Source organism: Nipponia nippon, unplaced genomic scaffold (genome assembly GCF_047370975.1).
Source record: "Nipponia nippon isolate SJK-2023a ecotype South Korea unplaced genomic scaffold, ASM4737097v1 scaffold_3, whole genome shotgun sequence".
Lineage (NCBI taxonomy): Eukaryota > Metazoa > Chordata > Aves > Pelecaniformes > Threskiornithidae > Nipponia > Nipponia nippon.
In genome coordinates, this window is record NW_028262347.1 from 4,575,599 (window position 1) to 4,581,438 (window position 5,840).

Here is a 5,840-nt window from a genome sequence, read left to right on the forward strand (position 1 = left end):
ACAGTGACGGTAGGACAAAATGGTCATTTCCTCATTTATAGCATTTTTTTCCCCATCACTGGCCAAACAAAAACACTCCACTGCAATGTCAACAGCAACGGAGATTTCTTTAGTTGTGATCAAAAATATTGAAATATGTGTGTCGGAAACTTCATCTGTGATGAAATATTTCTGTTCAGAGACACTTCTTACTCATTCTCGTTATGGAACTGTCGTGGTTTAACCCCGCAGGCAGCTAAACACCACACAGCCATTCGCTCTCTCCCCCCCAGTGGGATGGGGGAGAGAATCGGAAAAAAAGGTAAAACTTGTGGGCTGAGATAAAGACAGTTTAATAGGACAGAAAAGGAAGGGAAAAAAGTAATAATGATAAAAGAATATACAAAACAAGTGATGCACAATGCAATCGCTCACCACCTGCTGGCTGATGCCCAGCCAGTTCCCAAGCAGCAGCCGCATCTCCCCGGCCAACTCCACCCAGTTTTTTTGTTCAGCATGACATCATATGGTATGGAATATCCCTTTGGCCAGTTTGGGTCAGCTGTCCTGGTTGTGTCCCCTCCCCGCTTCTTGTGCACCTCCAGCATCCTTGCTGACAGGGCAGTATGAGAAGCTGAAAAGTCCTTGACTTAGTTTAAGCGCTGCTCAGCAACAACTAAAACATCCGTGTGTTATCAACATTATTCTCATCCTAAATCCAAAACACAGCACTATACCAGCTACTAGGAAGAAAATTAACTCTATCCCAGCCAAAACCAGGACAGGAACTCAGCCAAGATATGAAACTAGGTAAAAGTTTGACGTAAGTAGAAACTACGTGAAAAAAAGTCACAATTTGCTGGGCTTTTGGGTCATTCTATATATGGCAAAAATACACGGTTTTCTTCATTGCTTTCATAGAGGCATTTTCAGCTGTTTCCTTAGCAGAAGAAAATTTCAAATTCCTTTCTAACTATTTTCAGTTCTCTCAGGTTGTTACACCTTCAAGGTGGTTTATTTCAAGCCAGCAAACCTAAGCCAATCTTCCCAAGCCAGGATAAATTTTCTTCTGGTCCTGTCCTCTTCGTATCTTGTTTTGCCATGCAGGCGATGCTGAAGGTCATTAGGAAGATGGCAGTGATAATCAAGCAGGAATTTTCTGGCGGGGGAAAAAAAAAAAGAAAAAAAAGTCCAGAAAGTTTTGAAGGTGCTGCCAAGGCCACCACGAAAAATGTGGTGTGCAGTGGGGTCAGTTCTCCATGTGGGACCTCCACCGTTGGCTGGAAACCATCACCACCTGATTGAATTTAACCACCTTTTTAACCCGATCGGCACTTCTCTGAGCAGCTCTGATGTTTTGCTTTGGTGCCACATTGCGGTCCCCACCATTTCCCACCTGCGTGGGTGGGAACCGCTCTGCTTTCCTGATCCCCAGTGGTTTTGGGGGGGTTTCCTGCAACCACGACTGCCACCCCAAAGACCTCCAGTTAGGTTGCAACACACTGCCCTCTAATGCCATTTTGGCATATTAGCAACCCTCATCCTCAGTGAAGATTTGTATTAAGTAGTACGAATGATCCAAATCGAGCAAAAAATGCTATCAAAGCTTAAGGGAAATTATATCAAATGAGGCATTTAAAAGCCGCTTTTTTTCTCCAGCATTGTTTCGTTCTACACCTTCTTAGAGATCACAGTCAGGGAGAAAAATTTACCTTTTCTATACCATTTTGAATGCTAGATGCTTTCAGGACCCCCTTCAGCTGTCTCTTTTCAGTCAACACATCTGATTTCTTTAAGTTTTTGCATTGCACTGTTGCTTCTTGGAGGGGATAAGATGCCCAGGAGTGCAGATGGCCACTCAAAGGTGCATGTGCATGTTGGTTTTATGAGTATGTTTTCTCCTTTTTTTTTCATTTTAATGCCTCCTAGCAGCCTGTTTGCTTTCTTGCCTCCTTCAGAGCACTGAGTAGGCATTTCTAGAAAATTATCCACAGTGAATGCAGCATCTCTTTCCTTAATGGAAGCAGCTGATTTAGAGCCTGCCGCTGTGTGTGTTTTGTTAGTGCTATTTTCTCTTGCGTGCATTGCTTTGCATTCATTAACACTGGGTCCCATCTGCCATCTCATCACCCAGCCAGCGTTATGCCATCCTTCTGCAACTTTTTGCTTTCAGCTTTTGGCTGATTACTCTGAATAATTTGGGATCCGCAGCAAATTTTATCACCTTGGCTGTTCACCTTTTCCAGGTTGCTTGTCAGTATGATGAGGTGTCCCAACCAAGGCTGGCGGCACTTCTCACACTGTGAAAATCAAGAGTTTATTCACAGCCTTTTGGTCTCGCCTGTAACCCCATCTCCATATTCCCCCTCCTCTCCTCTCCCAGAAGTTCAGGAGACCCAGTTGCATCAAACTCATCTCAAACTGCTGAGAAACTTGATAAGCTGGGAGAAAGAGCTGGAAGAAAAGGTATAGAGCGGAGCCAGGTGAGATAAGAAAGGCAGGTGGAGAGCTAGGACTGCTGAGATAGAGATCATTAGTGGGATTCAAGAGGAAAAACACCAACATGGAAAGGTTTAAAATCCTAAAGGAAAAAAATATAGTTGGAAGACCAGACTTCAGCATCATCGAGGGTCTGTTGGAGGGCACAGAGCTGGCCAGTGCTTCCCCACCTTTGCAGACATAGCTGAGAAAAGAGATTTCAGCCGCAGTCATTACCTGCCTCCAAGATGCATAGTGCTGAGGATGAACCCGCAAATGTCTCCTCCATTTAGACCTTTGTTAGAGGTCTGGGACCTCTAGACTTCACAGCTGGGTGAGATTTCTCTACCTGACTGCAGCCTTCCTGAATTTAATAAGATGGATTTTGTTGGCTTCTTTGCTCCTGTACAGGCGTATACAAGTATATTGTAGTTATTTTTACAAACAGTGACAGATAAGTTTTGATCCATGCCTAATGCACTTTCCAGACTTAAGCAAGAGCTGCTTCTTTTCTTGTGAATTATCTGATTCATTGCTTTAATAGGTCTTTATTTATGGGTCTAATAATTTAGCCTTTGCCCTCCCTGTTGTGACTTGTTCCTAGGAGGAACTGAAATCTCCCATTATTATTGTGTTTTCTACCTTCACAGACTCTAATCTCTTTTTAGTTTTTCCCAATGACTGTCATGCTGTGATATTGCTCTGCGACATTTCAATCCACAGTGATTTCTCTCAGTACCTTTTGATGCAATTAACTATTTGATTTAACTTAGGATACCAGTTCTTTTCTCAATGGGATTCTGTCACTGTAAAATTAATATTCAAGTGTCCTGCTGATTTTCTTTCTTCCACAAAGGTATATGTGAATTATATCAATCCTTCCTTTAAAAATGCAGACATTGCTAGGGCAAGAAACCAAAAGAACATACTTGGGAGATCCTCCGTAAATAAAGTGAAGACAATTTCTTCTTATATTTAAGAAGCTTTCACTGTTAGTATGAAAATAGACCCACCTGTAAATGCAGTGCCTAGAAAGATTGCCCTAGTAGAAAGCAGCACAACTAGGAAAGGAAGAGTCTAGTATAGTCCAGAACTTGTAATTAGATCTTCTTTAAGTAGTAGCTTTACTTACTAGCACCATTTTTTCAGCTAACCATGGGGAAATAAACTGCATAGTAGCACAATCGAAAGCAATGCTGGAGATAAGGACTTTCTGATTAATATAGAGCTAGTGCTTGTAGTATTTTGAGGTTGAAGTGACAATGCTATCTGCTTTGGGGTTGGAGGTTGTGCTTTGCTTTGCAGACAGTGTTGCCTGTTTATTTGCACAGCTTTACCATGTGGTGTGAACAGCCATAATTCTTAGAAATCTCAGCTCATCTGATTTGACATGCTTGGTACAAGCTGGAGATAAACCTGCCCATTAGAAGCAAAAAAGAAAATCCATTCTTGCTGCTGTCAAAAAGAATTCTCCAAATAATTAGTGCAAGACTTTGGGGTGAGCTACCTGGAAAAGATGGGAAATCGGTGTGGTTGGGTAAAATCCAGGCTTGGACAGATACAGAATTTTAGGGATTGTTTTGGAAAACAAAAATGATTTCTGCAACTAGATGATCAGAGAAATCAACTGATCCAGCTCACTTTAGGCCCAAATGACATAATGCAATAAATACTTCTAATAGCCAAAAACTTTGCAATAACACAATTACCCGGTGCCCTCAGTATTAGTGGGAGTAATGGCACAGTGAAATGGTAACAAACATGCCTGAATAATAGATGAGGATGTTTGAAATACACTTGATGCGAAATGACTATAAGTTTTCTTTCTTCCTAACTTTTTCACTGCAACTGCGTTCACAGCCTCACAAGAGTCTCATATTATTGCCTCCATTTTTTTCCCCCCAAATTAAGGTGTGCTTGGTAAGTAACTGGAAATGCTGAATGCCCAAGAAGACAACCTGCCAGATTATTCATTCAATAAGCTACCACAGATTTCTTAAGGAGTTAGAAATACAGCATAGAGAATTGTGATATAGCATACAGGGAAAATACGGTGTTGGGCATAAATACAGTCCTGCCCTCTGCTGATCAAGTTCCTAAATCTGCTTCAAACTCCAATATAGCTCCAACTAAATAAGGGTCAGTGGCAGCCTATCATATTGCAGGGACATATCTCTATGCTCGACTCTGTTTCCCAAAAACCTCACAATTCAGCTATAACAATGATTTCTTCCCTCTTCAGCAGGGACACGGGCTCTTAAACCTGAAAAACGCTGATGGCTCTTAACAATCATTCAAATTCTGAGTGCAGAACTAATGTGGGGTTTGGTATCGCTGCTGCCACTGGGATTTGAAGTGGCTGTCTTTATGTGAGCTATATGGAGCATCCGATAGTATTTGCTGTTTGATGTTAAACCATCCTGCCAAAATAAAGTTTACTTTGTATTTATTGTTGTTTGTCTCTGTTTCCAAGGTTTCATGTACCTTCTTTAAAAGGGTTATTGCAGGGATCATTACAAAGACCTGCCGAACATCACATGCAGACCGTGAGATGATTGACTCCCGTCTCATTCAGCTCAGCTGGCAACTCCTCCAGAGTGGGTCTGTGATCCACCACCACTGCACAGGACTCAAAACTCCAGGGTTAGCCTGATTGCGGGGGACCCCAGAGCCTGCCAGCATCGCAGTCTTGCTCCGTTGCAGGACCCCCAAGGCACATCAGGGACTCGATTCCCAGCGTGAGGAGGGAAATGAAGCTCAGAGCGCCAACTCCACTGGACGTGCACCGTGAAAACCAAATGGAATTCGGGTTTCATCAGGACCGAGGAAACCGGGAGCCCAAAGTTCACACCTGTGATGAAAAATCGTGTGTGCAATTAGCTGTCATCTTTCTGCTCTTGCAGAATTCCCCCCCCAGATCCCACTTTGCTGCATCCTGCCCTGTCCTGCCTGCCAAAACAACATGCTATGAAGTCTGAGGTGTAGGAATACTGAGGTGGAGGAAGTCTGAAGTGCAGGAATTCTGAGGTGCAGGCAGGCAGGGCCGGGCCCCGCTGCACCAGGCAGGTAAAAGGGGCTCAGCTGTGTGTCTGGCACATTAATTAGGGCTGCAAGTGCGGCGAGAGGTCAAGAATCCGAATGGTTCCTTCATTCCCCCCTTTCTGGGATCAGAGCACCTTTCCCGCAGCCCGTAGCTCCCGGCGATGGCCGGGGAGTAGGAGTGCGGCTCCCTCCCCAGTGCCGTACTGGTGCGCACTGGGCGGAGCAGGAGGAGGCGGAGGGGAGAGGGGGTGCTGCGCCCTCCGCCCGCCGCCAGGGGGCGGTACAATGGCGGCGCTGCCGCAGCGCCCTCGGCGCCCATTGGCCGAGCAGGGCGGGCGGGC